Genomic DNA, 17,649 nt, shown 5'->3' with positions numbered 1-17,649 from the left:
TTACTGTTAATAAATTAATAACCAAATCATGTTCGATAGCTGGTGTATTCATTTAAAACCCATAGGATGATGACATTCAATTGTTTTGGTTTCAATCCAACAGTTGCAACGAGGTCGCTGTTGCCAGGAATCATAATCTGCATGATCTTGATGGTTTTCTGCAGCATTAAGCTTTCAATTACAGCAACTAACGGTAAAGGTTTGTTGATGTGAAAAATGCGATTTAAAACATACTGTAATATTGTGTAATAGATAATATTCCATGCAACACATTTAACAAAAGAAAAATAATTGTATTGATGACAGTTGAGAATCAATTATATATTGAAAACATCTTAAGCATTGTACGAATTATAATTGCATTAGATCACGGTCAAACTCGTATTCAAAAAATGTTAACTTGTAATATCACATATTGTGCGTGCATTTGACAGTTGTGAAATTCGAACTGGTGAATCTCTAGAGTTATGGTACATCTTGTTTATGAAAAATACTGTTTCCGTTATTCTTTGGGGTTGGTTTTATTAGGAGAAAAATTGATTTCGTAAATTATGGGCCAACAGTTTGTTTAAAATCAATGCTAGACACCTTTAAGAGATTCACTCTTTATATAAGATAGACAATAAGAAGTTATTTTATAAATTTGTTACACGTATATTTGATTTAATATTATGAATCGCACCTGACCTGGAAAGATTTATAATATGAGATAGAAATGCATTAGGTATTTGTATACGTCATTGAGAAACGAAACAAGAAAATGCTTCCACTTGAAAAGGAATTCAAAGAAAATATGTCTGTCGTCAATAATGTTGTTCGACTAGGATACATCATCTTACAGATGTAAATCTTTGTGCTATAATTTTATCAGCAAATTCCAAATCACTCTTATAGCAGAAGAATTGGCTTACACGACATTTTCATTTTTATTTTATAAATCTCAATGTTGGTAATATCGAGCTGTTTTTGTAATACGTATTTAGGCATCCTTCGTGTGTACCATTGATATTTTAGTTAGGTATATTATAAAAGAAATTTATCCTTATGATGCTAAGATTAACACTGTTGAATTACGACGAATAGTTGAGCTTGTCATGATGCTTTATTTTGAAACGTCAGACAATTTCCCAAAGCACCAAATTCTAGTCATCATCGTCATTGTCATGTCTAGACAGCCTTGTTAGTCTCTTTGTCTAGTGCCTAGGGCTTTACGTTGTGGCTGTTGCCGCAATAACCCATGCTCGAATCCTAGTCACGGTAGGAGAAAAATAAACTGTTTTAAAATAAATAACAAAAAATATTCTAATAAAGAGATCTTTTAAGAGAAAACTGTCAATCTATTGCACACTACAAGTTTAAAATAATTTCGTAAGCTTAACTGGGTTCAGACTACACTCATTACAAACCAGTATACAATATTTGTTCAAAGTGTCTAACTGTGCAAGATGAAATATTCTATTTAATACTTTTTCCTACAGTCACCCGACAAAGTTGGCTTCCTTGTACTGTTTATAGTACAGAAAGCTGCTAATTGCTGCATATTTATACTTTGCCATACGGTTTATACTTTGCCGTACGGTTTATACTTTGCCGCACATCAGGATTCCAACGAAACAACATAAAACAGCGTGGTTCTATTATGCACGTAATCCGTGTATGCTTGGAAATAGGTTGGCAACACTTAAAGATAATAATACTATGAGCAGCTGATTGACTATTATAACTACGATTTAACCTGTCATTTCGTGTTTATAGTTTCGGTATTTCTGAACTTTTTGGACTTTTCTTTTAAACGTTTTTAAAACATTCCTACGATCTTTATAAACAAGAAAATACCTTTAAAGCATTCTTTTAAGGCGTGGAAACCACTTCAAATTACAAAAACATATGGAACTATATTCTCAAAACGCGGAGCACATTTCTTGCCGAGGAAAAATAGCGGAGTGATACGGACCGCGGGTACTACTTTCTCTAGGGCACCATTTGTGTTGCCAGCTGAACCTAAAAACGTGTTGTATAGTGTTTGAAAGACTAATTATTTATATGCTTTATAGTGACTGTAGGAAAAATATAATGTGTAACACGAGTGAAAAAGGCCTTTGCTGCACAAGCTCAAAAACATTGCTCTCGTGTGCAGCAAAGTGCCACTTTCACCACTAGTTACACAAATAACTATTTACAACAACATTGACAGTTATTGTATGTTATAGAGGATTGACTGAACGCTCCAGTTACTGTTATGTATTCAATTATTTCGTATGTTTGTCGAAACCTACAAATTAATCACTAAATATGTCATCACTGATGTAATCAGAAGCACATATTTGTTGATTAACCTCACTTTGTGATCGATAGTTGGCTGAAGTTTTGTTGGTGAAGCTTACATACATTTACTTCCCATTACAAAACTGGCGAGCCTGACCTTACATATTCGTTTTATTTACCTTGTTACCATTTGATTGTCAAAAAAATGTCCCAGAATTATGGTTATATTAGTGAACGAAAAGAAATCTCATTGAGTAACTTGAGATATGATTAAATGCCTCTTTTATTTAATCTTTTGCATTTACTTAAACCTATACAAATTATCATTATCCGAATATTATACGAGAATACGAGAATAAAAAAAGATAAACAAATATCATACACATTCCTTAGCTCAGTTAAGTTTTTTAAATTGAAAACAAATTTGACTGTCAGAGCTTAAGTGTGTTTAAGTATCTATTTATAATTCTGTATAAGTCTGCATACATTCGCATTTGGTCTATTTCTACCAATAACTGATGCAAACAAAACTTTGCCTCAGGGAAAGAGTTGATGCAAATATGAACGTGTGTTGTTGTCATACCGAACCTTTAGAAATTGTGTGTTGCAAATGTAATTTGTTCCGAAAACAAAACAGAACGCATTTGTATGCATTGGTTTCCTTAAATATACGTGAAAAAGCTATGAAAGCAGTAAAATACCAGCTAAATAAAGTATGGTAGTTATGGAAAATACTTGCATCTGATATGGGCAATCTATGATAAAAACCGGGATATATTTAACCACCACGCCTAGATTTATCGCTTACACTATTGAATAATATGTTTTTTTTTTATTTTATCACCTTGCTAAATTAAGGGGGGTATTTACCTAAAAAACCAAAAAGGTCAAATTACCTTGTTTTCTTATACTCATGTTTAAAAGTTTATTGGGACTAAAGGGAAAAATATACGAATTCTTCCCAATCGCCCCCTCCGGGGGGTGGGGGTCCCATAATGGAAAGCCGTAACTTATTATTTGACCGTTTATTTTGATGCATTTTTTAAGCTTGTTAGTATAGCTATAGTATATTTGTTGGGGAATGAGTACTCATATCATAATGTAGGAATTATATTGAACATTATTTATTCTTGTAAAGATGTAAAATTTAATTGTCGTTCAATGAATCCTAACAGGCCAATGGAGAAAAGTCAACAGGATCATAAATAGATTGAATGATACACAAATAGTTCAATAAAGGAATTGTGTTTGTGTTTTTGACCCAATTACTTGTCGTTGCTAACAATTAGCTTAAAAAATTGCAAAATAATTTACGTTACAATTTCAATTTATTCATCAAATATATACTGAATAATATTGTTAGTATATATTAAACTAGAGGCAAGTTTGGTGGTAGAAAATCGAACTCAATAAATACATTCAGTATTTTTTGTCTCATATATCCTATGTTTTTATAAAGCAATGTCACATTTTTTATACTTAAACATCTTGCATGTAAACCTTCTATTGTTTGTATCTTTTGATTTCTTAGCTTGCTATACACATTTGACATTATATATGCAGATTGTATGATGTTTAACGATTGAATAAATCGATTTATCCATCTTTCTATAGTATACAGGTTGAATATTTGTTACAAAACACTGTATCGTTCAAATATTTTGTATTTTTACACGCGAAAAAAACTAAAACTTATGTATAACCTTTACAATATTTTATTACTAATTAGTTTTATGTTTTATAACAGACCCCTTTTCAAGTCAAAGTTGTTCATAGTTTTCGGTAACATTATACCGTAAATATTTTCGTTAAATAGTTTACAGAGAGTAACTATAACAAGCTAAATGTTTACGATACGAATAAAACCGGTTAAATTTAAATATTCGTACCATGGTAGTATATTTTTCTTATCTGAGACATAACATTCAAAATATTAAGATTTTCTCTTGTTACCTGCTCAAAACTCAAGGTGATTTAAGCACCTAAGCTAGTGAATAATTTTGGACAGCTGTTCTAGAACTTTAAAAAATCAATTAGGCCTAATTGTTTCTAAAATTTTTAAAAAATATGAAAACAAGTTTTTTTTTATTATTATTTACATTAATAGCCTAAACTTTATCGTTATATTTAACGGTAGTCCTTTATCGAACGCATTCAAAACCTGATTGAATAATAAATTTGCTTAATTACAAATACAAAACATAAGTAATTAGTATCTGCAAAAACACAAACAAAAACAATATGGTTATGAGGTTAGTGAGGCGTCATATTTGAGGATTTCCAATTATATGTATCCATCGCCAATAATTGACGGGACTCGGCAGCGTATTATTGCTACAGGCCACAATGTCATATTCGCGTTTGTCATTGTCAAATAAAGCTTGTGCGATGGACTCATTTCACTAAAGGATTGTATCAAAATAAAATAAAAAAATTTAATATTCGATCACCCTAAATTCATTTTAATGTTCGAATACTCTTTTAATGAAGGTAGTCGAATGAGCTGGAAGTTTTACACTGCAGTTATTATGAATAAGGCATGAGTGGTTGGTTGCGGTATGAAATTGAAAATAATTTGACTGTAGAAAAGTGAGGACTTCCAGAATTTGACAAAGAAAATACAGCTACAGAAAAAAAATTAATATCATAGAACCCACTTGTTTAGTCGAGACAGCAACAATTTTTGTAAATTGCTTTTAGATATTAACACTCGTAAGGTTAACATGGGAAACTCCAGAGCCATTTGGGCTGAGCCTGAAAAGATTTTTTCCTACAGTCACCCGACAAAGTTGGCTTCCTTGTTCTGTTTATAGTACAGAAAGCTGCTAATTGCTGCATATTTATACTTTGCCGTACGGTTTATACTTTGCCGTACGGTTTATACTTTGCCGCACATCAGGATTCCAACGAAACAACACAAAACAGCGTGGTTCCATTATGCACGTAATCCGTGTACGCTTGGAAATAGGTTGGCAACACTTAAAGATAATTATACTATGAGCAGCTGATTGACTATTATAACTACGATTTAACCTGTCATTTCGTGTTTATAGTTTCGGTATTTCTGAACTTTCTGGACTTTTCTTTTAAACGTTTTTAAAACCTTCCTACGATCTTAATAAACAAGAAAATACCTTTTAAGCATTTTTTTTAGGCGCGGAAACCACTTCAAATTACAAAAACATACGGAACTATATTCTCAAAACGCGGAACACATTTCTTGCCGAGGAAAAATAGCGGAGTGATATGGACCGCGGGTACTACTTTCTCTAAGGCACCATTTGTGTTGCCAGCTGAACCTAAAAACGTGTTGCATAGTGTTTGAAAGACTAATTATTTATATGCTTTATAGTGACTGTAGGAAAATTATAATGTGTAACACGAGTGAAAAAGGCCTTTGCTGCACTCGAGATCATTCCACACTCGCCTGCGGCTCGTGCGTAAACATTGCTCTCGTGTGCAGCAAAGTGCCACTTTCACCACTAGTTACACAATTAACTATTGATATAGGAATAGGCCTATATACTAATCGGGGATGTGAGTTATCATCATGCCAAATTTCAGCCCAATCCGTCATGTAGTTAATGCGTGATTGAACCCAAAACAAAGAAACACACAAACTTTCACATTTATTATATTAGTACCATGTATGTTGTTCACAAAAATGTAAAGAGTTGTATTTTTCATTTGTTGTAAAATATGTTTACTTGAGTAATTTTGTAACATGGATCAATGGATTTTTTTTAATGCGTAACTTAGAAAGTATAAGAAAATTGAAATAAAATAAAACCTAATACTATTGAAATCCAGATTAAATTTAAAATCCTATTAGGAAAAAGGAAATTTGCTTAGTCTTCAGGATTGCTGTGGTGGGGGTATTTGAATGGGATTGTTGGCTACTGTTTACTTTGATGTCTAGCTATACCTAATTTATCTTAAAAGTATATATTATAGACACTTCGTTTCTACCTTATGCAAAACATGAAATAGCTATAAAATATGAAACTGTTCTCAGATTAAACGAAAGGTACAAAACTGGGTCATCAACTAAAAATAAGTCACAAGAGAGCACAAAGTAACAAAACTTAGATCAGGATTCAAACTCCAAGAAGAATAAACTGAATTGCGCTAATGAATAAATGCCAACGTTTTGTGTCTATAAGTGTATTAATGCTGATATCTTCAGCATTTTTATGAAATGCTACTGATGAACATTGTTTCTTTGATATTACATTAGTATATTTTATTTGCATTTTCTTGTAGGGCTATAAATCGTTTATATTTGTAGTTTGGCATATGGTAGTTTATTTGGGTTTACCGTATTTGAACTAGATCAATCAATAGTAAAAAAAAATATATATACAAGTTCTGTAATTTTGTATTATTGTTGGGTAAAATGTGTCGTATCTACAGAGACTCTAAATGAAATAAGCCATACAAACCTAGTTCAGTTGAAATAACGGTGCAAATACTGAATCCCACCTGAATAAAGGTAATCTCCGACCTTTGCTGAAGTTCCACCAGATTCAATTTCAGAACGTTTACTTTCGGTAACGACTCTCTGCTTGGATAAGAAGAGCTTATAATCGATCCTTTCAAAGCGATCCTCTTTAGCAAAACCACAACTTCATACTTCGTTTAACATGTATTTGTTTAATAATGTTGTGTTGGTTAGTATGTTCTTCATAGATAGCCGTGATTTATAGTATAGTTTGAGCTTATCAATTGGCCTAATCAATTATCAGTAACTTGTTTTTAAAAATTGTATAAACAAAATTTGGACAACAAAATAAAATGTCCCAATATCTCTCAAGTTTTTTTTGTAAAGAGCTAACAAATAATTCAGTATATCAAAGTGTTTTTGTATGGTTATTAGTTACGGAGAAAATTAAAGAAATTGTATTTTAAAAAATCCCATATTATTCTTATGGAGAATATTGTAAAATGTTGTAGTTTGCTTGTTTATGGATATATTTTGATCAAACCTGGCAAATTTATTTATTTATACTAAACTATTAATATTTTACTAAACCACACTTTATTAGTTTCCCGGTAACACCGAACCTAGATACTCGTTAAACCTAATGTGTTATTTAAATAGATTTATTTGAAAATCAATTCAGGCAAATGGAAATTCGATTAGACGGCAGGTTTGCTGTGGTGGGCGGATTATCGTATATTTTTTTACTATTATAGTAGTTTAATTACATATTTCAGGGGCGTTTTTATCAAAGTCCATTATAGAAATATTAGGACTACCAATTCCAAAATTTAAGTAAGTTTTTTATATCGTCCACCCAACCTGAAAGGGATAGACGTTTCTGCAATTAGTAACTTTATAACTATTAAAAATTAAAAAATAAAGAAGGCGAGAAGAAAGTTCCGATTATTTTAACAACTTCAACGATACCGTGCGAAATATTATATAACCGAAAATCAATTGAAACGGTCACGTTCTTTTAAAATGTTTTATATCAACTGACAAAACTACTGTATGAAAATATTAATTCATTCAGCTGATAAAGATAATTAGTTCTCTTAAAAAGCAATACAAACCTGTTGCAATTTAGAAAGACATCATGGGAATGCAGATATCCTGCCAGGATATTAGGCCACACTGTTGGTAGAGTGTCTACAGTATATACGGGACAGAGCTCTGACTGAGCACATACCATCATCTCACTACAACATGAACACCCTGGTGAGTATAACACAACTGTAGCTAATAAGTGCTTCTTCATTAAAGATGTGGTTTTGAACAACATACAATACGAGTAATTAACCAACGCATTTAATGATTCGTAAATGACAAAACAAATAGCTGTATAACTAATGATTTTTAAATACATTTTAACATTCTAACTTGATTTTCAATTTATAAAAACATGTTGTCTAGCTAAAACAAATCACGATGCCAGTTATTACTATTTGGGTTCGATTGTAACAGTGTTTACACTCTTGAAAATGTATAAGTTGCCGTACACTCACATGATACTTGACAGGAAAAACGATATCGTAATTCTATTATTTGATAATTTAGTGCTGATGAATCTATTGAAAATAATAACCAACCAACTTTTATTTATTTAGATATCAATAGTCCTTGTTGCTGCATTGTATACCAGCAGCGTGTACTGCAGCTACTACCACGGACCCACAGCCAAGCCTGTCGTACTCCACAACGGCTACCTGGCAGACACTCATGAGGTAGCAGCAGCCAAGAACGCTCATCTCGCCGCTCTAGCCAAGGAATCTCTCTATGGAGAAGACTACGGATAAAGTCATGGCCAGGAATACTCTTATGATGGTCATCATGGAGACATGTACCACGGACCCACCGCCATCCCACACGTCCTGCATGACGGACACATCGCAGACACTCACGAGGTGGCCGCTGCTAAGGCTGAGCATTTCGCCACCGTAGCCAAGGCCAAGGCTCACGGAGGCTACGGTGACCACTACAGTGGCAGATACGCCTCAGACTACGGTGCCGAACATAGACACTCCCATCATGTGGCGCCTTACCACGGACCCCTCGCCAAGCCCGTGGTGCTCAAGTCCGGATACCTGGCAGACACTCACGAGGTCGCTGCCGCCAGGGAACATCAACTGCAGGCTATTAATGACGCTGTGCAACATTCGGCATATGCCATAGTAAACTGATTATTTTGAAAAAGTTTATGTAATAAAAATATTGGAAAAACAGCTCTGTCTAATTTATTGGCTGTTTATATTTTAAATTTATTTGTTAAAATTATTTATTGAAAAATGTCACGTTTTATATTTTGTTTTCTTATTTTTATCTTTATATGAAACGAGGTGTTAGCCCGTCCTACGTACGGGGATTCAGTAGTCAGTTAAAACCGTGTACAATTCAGATCAGCTAGTTTAAACACATAAATACAAAGTTTCTTGCAGTTTTAATGTGAAAAATCATATTGTAAACAAATGTTGTGTGACCAAATCTGTTTTTATTCCATCATAGGCCTATACGATATGCATTTTAAATCCGATAATTTTACAATAAAACAGCAATTCTGCAATTTTTACAATGTGAAAAGCGTTGAAGTGAGATTTGCAGCCGATTCGCACAGACGCACACTGATTATAAGTAGCTTACGGTAGAGAGAGTAATAGTCAATTGAGAAGTGTATAGACCTAGTCAACAATACCACCTTCCATAGCATACCCTAGCATACCTGCCTCTTCCATAATTAATATCACCGAAATACAACTACTATACACAATTTCCAGTAGGTCTGAATAGAAACGACCTCAAATTAATTGATAATATCCAATAAAATTCACAGTACACACAATTAAACTTTGGTGTCCTAACATAAAAACTAATCGTCACACCTATCCTTTATATCAATTTCACTGCATTAATTGCCAAATAAATAAATGTAAACAAAGAAAAGTAAAAACAATAACAGTTTGTTTTGAAACAGCTGTTTGGTTCAAATAACATTCGTTTGAAAAAAAGAACTGGTCACATGTAGCAGGAATATAAAAAGTAAACACGCTAGTAAAGCAAATGACGTAATTGTCCATGTTTATTATCCAAACTGGTATCAGTTCTATCCTTGATAATTAACCAACCTCATTGAATAAATACATCGTACATTTCCCATATTAGTTAATTTAAACTACAATATATTCATAGTTGAAATAAAAGTGATATATTCACGTTTGGGGGCGCAAATATAGACGCCCCCAAACGTAACCACAACTAAACACGATTTCATAAAAGGATGGTTTGTCTAATTGCAGTATCCTAGGTCAATGTTGACGTTGTGTTCAATCTATGTCATCCATCTGTTTATCTTTGTATAAAGCCCGGCTGAGGTTGTGGTGGTAATTTAAAATCGTAATATCCTGATTATTCTTCATCTTCTTTTTATAACATCAATATTTCCGGGCTTAATCCAAATAAAGTTAAAGCAGACAAACATTAATTGTAAACAAAAAGCTACCTTTAAGAATTAAAACATGTAAACATTGTTATTTTTCTAATCTTTCCTTGAAAAGTGGAGCAGTAAAATAATTTGCATTTATCCTTTTTTATTAAGACTCTTGTACAGAGCCTCGATTTGTACTGTTGTTTAATTAATTTTGGTTAAAACTGTGGTCTAATTATCTCTACTAATCTTACTTATTTCCTATAATCAATGACAAAATAAGAGTAAATAAAATAACCTCATAGTTCCATAGTTTATATTTAACCAGCTGTTAGTTAAAACAAATTATATTGCTCTAAAACAAATCGAAGATTACAAAGAATAAACATCCTAGTATTTTACTATGTATATTTAATAAATCTGTCATCCTCTTACAGAAGTATTGAACGTATCAATGATTAGCATTACACATAGTATAAATAAGTCAACCCTAAGTATGTCTTTACATTTTTATCCAAATGCTGAATTTGTGACACAAAATATGAATGTTTACAGCTGTTATGTTAAGCAAATTATTTTGTTCCAAAAGCTAGTTTAGAATCTTAGCGTCGGCTGCTAGTCTTTTTAAAAATTAAAACTTAATTTCTAAAAAACTGAGGCCATAAACTAAAATTATGGCTTCGACATTCCCTAGTTCTCAAAATTATCTTTCTTTCAACACAAAAATCTTGAAAATCCGTCGAGTGGTTGATCCAGAATCGTGAAATAAAAAAACCCTGTTTCGTTTTAATATTATTGATAGTTATTTATTTGGTTACAAACGTTATATAATTGGATAAAAAACGAATTTTTTTATGTAATAGAGTGGAGCATCCTTTATTGTGCCATAGACATAAAAAATATATTTGATTAGACAAGAGATCTATGAAAAATAAACTTATTTTATACTGTCAAGTTTATCAATTCTAATGGAAGAAATGTTATTGTTGACGATGTTATATTTACTTCAACTTATCTTTTAAAAAACTTGGCGTTTTGAAAACTTGATTACAGTTTTAAAAACTATACCCTTTTTTAAATCAAGTATGTAAATACAGTATGGTGTAATATCATCCGTCATTTTAACGATCTATGGTGAACTGTAATCATCCAAAGGATATGACTTGAATCATATGATCTGATAGGTGTAATCTCGAATATAATATGAATTAAAATTACAATTATTTCATTCAATAAAATAAGCCAAATGATGAAGAAAATGTAATTAAAAAGATGGTTTTAAGTGCATTATAAGGTATGTGCATTTAAAATCCGTAGTTGAAGTAATGCAAACAATACGTAAAGTGTAATACAAATTACTATAAAACACTGATATTTAAAAGGGGACCAAAATTGTTTTAAATTAAATTACAGGACCCACGCTGCTCCTCCGCGTTAAAACAATATCATATCCAAAAAATATTCAAATTTATGATTTTTATTGTATTTTAAACTTAACTTATTCAAACGACCAATAGCTCAAATTAAAGCCTAATATATAAGATAATTTACTGATTATTTTAAGTCTAAACATATATGAAAACATAAACTATAGGCCTACTGGAGCTATTGATTTTTAATTATAGAAAACCCTTTTTTATTAAATAATTTTTATGCAGGTTGTTTACCTTGCGTTAGCTTAAAAATTGTTCGATTTGAATAGCTAATAGCCTTAATGAAAGCCGGTATTTCCCTGAAGGATCTTAGACCAAAATATATAGGATTATATAATTCTAACTGATGAAATAAATCTTTAATTGAAGCAACAATTCAAAAATAACTCAAATTTATGTCTTTTGGTCGAGTAATACAGTAGATAAATATATGCCGATTCTTTACGTGAAATCTGTGCGTGTATACCAGTCATGAAAATTGGTCGGGTAGAAGAGTTAAACGAACTTGAAAAGAAAAAACCAATGTTTTAAATATATAAAAGCAAACCGATTATATTGAATTCACACATAGAATGATTACTGTTTTAAACTGAATTAACCTAATATTCTTGATTGTCATGCACGATGATGATTATTAATCGGTATGATTATTTTCTAGTAGTTTTTTTCTAATCACTTATAAATCCATATGTAAATCCATATCGCTTTCCTTGCGCTTTATTATTTTATTATTTTTACTTTTCTTCGTTAAGTTCTCACTTGATAATTACTTTAACTTAATTTAATTTACACCAAGAAGTGGTTGTTGAATGTACTGGTATTTCAAGCACGTCTAAATCTTGCAAAAGGAAAGAGTGATAATATAACTTGATCTCTCCAGGCGCCTCAGGTATGATCTAATTTGTAGGGAATCTCAGCAGCGGAAGTGGTTATCCGTATTTTTAAAACCTAAATTGCTTTCACTTTTATCAAAATATAAGGACAATTGTACTATGCAACCAAAATATTATTTCGTTTGTAACCCACTGCATCCATCAATTCGTGCAAGCTATTTAATTTACGTTTGCCACAAATAATCAACATTTTGGCAATATTTGACAGAATGATAATTGATGCAACCAGAAACACATATTGTTGTTTAACCTCAGTTAGTGGTTGGTAGCCGATGTTTGATGTTTGTCAAACCTACGTCCACTCACTGCCGTCCACAGCCTTTTAGCGTATTAGATATTGAATTGGTCAATTATTAAAAAACATTATAACAATATATCCTCTAGTTGTGAGAGTGTTTAGAGGCATTATTCTTAAAAAGCCTTTTTTTTCAATGCTACTGATATATGTATTTATAAAATCTAAACTTGCCTTCACACACATCAATCAATTAATATTGAGTCCTCGCCGTATTATTATAATATTTGTATTTACTTTTCTACTTAAAATTGGTATAAAATATAAATACAATTAAAAATAGATCAATGCAGTTTGGAGCTACGCATTTTTTACCTAACGAATCGATATCAATAACATATACAGAGCTATATCACATTTGTCAGCCTAATCACAACTCTAAATCGTTTGGTTTTTTAATCAGAATGCGATATAAGTCATGATACAAATAATAAGTGTATTAAGCATAATTTAATACAACAGTTGGACTTTGTTAGTTTGTTATGCCTTATTGGCAGATGTCTTATCATGGTTAGCCCCATCAAACTTTATCTAACTAGGAACTATGCAAAATGAAATCCTAATAGGACAGTTTCTGCTTAGTAAAACTGCAAATTAGTGGGCAAACTAATGTATGTGTACATCTAAACAAAATTTACTTATATTATTTACTAGTAATGTTTTAACAACTGCTACTAGTTTAACTGATATTTTTACAATATCTTTGCTGTAATCAATAAACTGACAAGAACTCGGTGTATACAATTCGACTGGGTATTTATCATTTTCACTTAACGAAGATAGTGACACACCCTTTAAGACGGATTATTTGTGAAATATTTAACTAAATAAATTTTCGTAGGAAGGGTTAACCATATAAGTTTAACCAATTTAGTTTTAATGCATACTACTAAAATATAAAAAAACCTAGTAATTTATCCAGTCCTAAAATTCGTTTACCAAAACAAGTAACGTTTGGAATATCCATATGAAAGTATAATCCTTAACAAGTATTCGTCGGGAAACCAACTTCATTAATCAACCAATCATTAAAACGCAACAGCGTTTTTCAGCAACGCTGTAAATAGATGTATATCAACATTCGATATTTATTTAATAACAAATATTTACATTACAACGATGTGCAGTACTATACAGGCACATTTATAGTAGTCGTGTATGTGTACTACAGTAATGCGACACGTTTGTTCGGAATCCAATCCAAAACATGTCAATGCAATTCATTTACGAGAAAACACATTTATCGTTGTAAATGTACCTTTTTTTGTAACTATGTTCGTGATAGTGTGCGTGTTTGTTTGTAAATGTACAATATGTGTAACAACGACCTTCTGATGAAGTGATTTTGACATCCCCTATACGCCTGATGAGGACTTCGTGAAGTAGAAACTAGATGCGTCTTTGCAACGATTTGGATTACTTAGAAGCAGGTATTTACGCCAATCTAAAAAATCAGTTAGTTTCAGTGAATGTTCCGCTATTGTATTTTAATCTAAGTAGTGTTTTAAAATCAGAATTATTGATGAAGTAAATTTATGCTATTCATATATAACAGTTAATCATACTTGTCAAATGAAAAGTGTCTAAATACTGTAAAAGGAGATATAAGTTGGAATTAAAAACTTCAAAATCCTACCTCGAATCTGTAGCTCAGTTGTGTTTTAAGGGGTATTTGTTCTGTACAAAACTCAGTGAGTTCTTCTTACATTAAATAACAGTTATTTAAATCGTAATGGATGGTATGTAATGTCCCCACATTACACATCCAAAATTTAGACCCCTCTAAATTTTTAGAAATTGGGATTTTGATGCAAAGTGCTATTTTTATATCAACTATCCCACACAGTGTGATGTTTAAAATACTACTGTCCACTCAATAATAAACTGTTCGTAATGAAGTAATTGATATGTACAGTTCTCTTAGTTATCATTTAAATTTCATGCAGTTATACAATGTGTCCCTGAACTCTCTGTTCCTCTACCTAAGACAAACTCAAATATTATGTTAAATGTGTCCCATAGCTAAACAGTTATTCGTGCAACCACCATTTCTTCCTCAATGCCATTAAAATTGAAATTTGGTACTTAATTACTGACCTAATATCAGTTAATAATAACGTTCATGATGAGCAATGCACTGGGTACGGGGACACTAATTACGCCGCCCAGTGCGTTGCTCACCATGAACGTTGGTGGGGCCGTCTTAAAATGCCCTTACCTACGTGCGTACCATTCCGTCACTCATAATGTTCTCGCCATACACTTCACTAATCTTTCGATGATTTTCAATGGTTTCACACCTTTAGCACTTAAAAATCTAATTACAACACGCAGTTCACAGTTGGCGGCAGTCTCAATTGGCGGCACCATTTTGAATGCTCGAAACCAGATGTAAACACTGCCGATTGTTCTCAAATTTCCGGCTAGGTCTTACCAATAGATGCCCATATACAGCGCAAATGTCTAAAATGCCAATCGCAGTGCTGGAACGGAGAAATTTTAAAACGGTACTTACTTAAAAAACATGCCTCGTAAGTTTGTATGCCATGTATACATTTGTAATTCAACCAACGACCACCATATATTATTTAAAATACCATACATTCTTAAGACCATGGAGCCTTAATATTACTTTCAATCTCATTGTCAGGTAGTTAAGCAGAAACAATTTTGTCAGATGGACAATTTGAAATGTCTACTGGCGAATGTATTGTATTTCACTATATAGTTTACAATGTACGATACAATAGAATAATTTGTAAATAAAAAACTTTTTTAAAACAAAACGTTTTTAAACGCACTAAAAAGTTGAAAATAATTAATAAATATGTGGAGAATATAAATACTTGTAAGATTTAAAACGAAAAACGTGGGGTGCATGCAATAGATAATTTACAATTACCTTCACCTATTGAACTAATGTATTATTATCAATTGCATGCACACCAACGTTTTTCGTTTTAAATCTTACAAGTATTTATATTCTCCACATATTCATTAATTATTTTCAACTTTTTAGTGCGTTTAAAAACGTTTTGTTTTAAAAAAAGTTTTTTATTTATAAATTATTTTCTACTTTTTAGTTTTTAATATGTGTGGATGTTAAATCTATTTCAAGCATCTACATCAGATTAAGACAGAGGCATGTGGGAAATCTAAGGTTTATTTGAGTTTCTTTTCATATAATTATGTATTAGGTTGAATGTATGGCCTACATACTAACTATAAATATGTCAATCTATTTAATTTATTGTTCACTTTATAGATTACTAAATAAATAACAAATGAAATTATTAACAAACACCTTTATATATGCTATCAGATTGTTTATCTTTATTTTGAAATGTTTGTTTGTATAAAGAATCTCTTGGGAGCATAACCTGTCTCAACCTCTGCTCTTCGAACTGTCAAATTTAAGCTGACTTAAATTAATTGATATATTTACATTCTTTCAAAATGTAAACATGGAAAATTTGGAAGTCCATGGGGCGTAGCCCAAGGGAAATATGAAAATTAAATGATATAATATTGCATTGTCATCCATTTGTGAGCTATGTTTCAAGTTTTAAGTATCTAGCTCATCGGGAACTTAGTATGAAATTTATTGCAAAATTTGTACCGGACAAGAAAGCGAGCTAATAAAAACGTTTTGAAAATAGTATCAACATTGTGGGTGAGTAATTTCTGTAAGTTTTTTTATTTTTATTTCACACTCTTTCTTTTACCCAACAATTGAATATATCTTCTAAAATGATGAACAATAAACCATGTCCAGAATGCCGTGATCGTCTAGTGGTCAGGACATTGCGTTGTGGCCGCAATAACCCAGGTTCGAATCCTGGTCACGGCAGGGCAATGTTTAGATTATATCGGTATGACTACATTATCTTCACATTCTGTTTCGATTGAAGGAATTAAATGTTATTGGGAGTAAATACTGTATATAGTTATATCAATATGTATATTCCTAATTCAAGCATAGTTTTAGCAGTTCAAAATGTATTGTAAAGAAAAAGCTGTCATGATTAATTAAAACATGTGATCATTGTTATTTCCCAACCTTTCCTCAACAATTTTAGTAAGAAATATTTTCTAAGCTTTCTTTTTAAAGCTCGTGAGCTTCAATTCGTGTACAGCAATGGTTATAGAATCTTTCTTATTTCCTATAATCAATGACAAAATCACTGAGTAAATAAACTAACCCTTTAGTTCTATAGAATATGGAACATTTTTATATTCAACCAGCTGTTAGTTGTAACAAATTATATTACACTAAAACTAACTAAAGATTTTAAAGACTACTAAAAAAATTAGATTATCTAGTATTTTACAATGTATGTTTAAATAATCTTTCATCCTCTTAGCGAATAAATGAACGTATCAATGATTATAGCATTACACATAGTATAAATAAGCTAACCCTTCGAATGTAATTTTATTTTTATCCAAATGCTGAATTTGTGTTGCAAACGCTGAATGTTTGCAGCTGTTATTAAGCAAATGGTATTAATAGCTTAAGCTAGTCTAGAATATTTAAGTCGGCTGCTAGACTTTTTAAAAATTCAAACTTAATTTCTAAAAAAACTGGGACCCTAAACTAAAATGATGGCTTCGACATTCCCTAGTTCTCAAAATTATCTTTCTTTCAATACAAAAATCATGAAAATCCGTCAAGGGGTTGATTCAGAATCGTGAAATAAAAAAAAACCCTGTCACGTTTTAATATTATTGATAATGGTTATAAAATCATAAATTCGTTTGGTTAATAGGGATATCGAAATACAAAAACTTTTTTCATTTCATTTTGTCTGTATAGTTAAGTCATAAGTAGTTATTTTCAACATAGTTGAATGGTTAAATAG

The 17,649-nt window shown here is 31.5% G+C and overlaps 1 non-coding gene across 1 annotated transcript; it reads left to right on the top strand.

The window, feature by feature from the left end:
* The first annotated feature begins 16,565 nt into the window (after positions 1-16,565).
* Positions 16,566-16,637, top strand: Trnah-gug (transfer RNA histidin (anticodon GUG)). The gene has a single exon. It is a non-coding gene; the product is annotated as a tRNA-His (tRNA).
* The last annotated feature ends 1,012 nt before the right edge of the window (positions 16,638-17,649 follow it).

This window comes from Macrosteles quadrilineatus, unplaced genomic scaffold, assembly GCF_028750875.1.
Source record: "Macrosteles quadrilineatus isolate MER2022 unplaced genomic scaffold, UCM_ALF_1.0 Scaffold_1__1_contigs__length_201487025, whole genome shotgun sequence".
Lineage (NCBI taxonomy): Eukaryota > Metazoa > Arthropoda > Insecta > Hemiptera > Cicadellidae > Macrosteles > Macrosteles quadrilineatus.
This window is presented reverse-complemented; position numbering and strand designations above follow the sequence as displayed.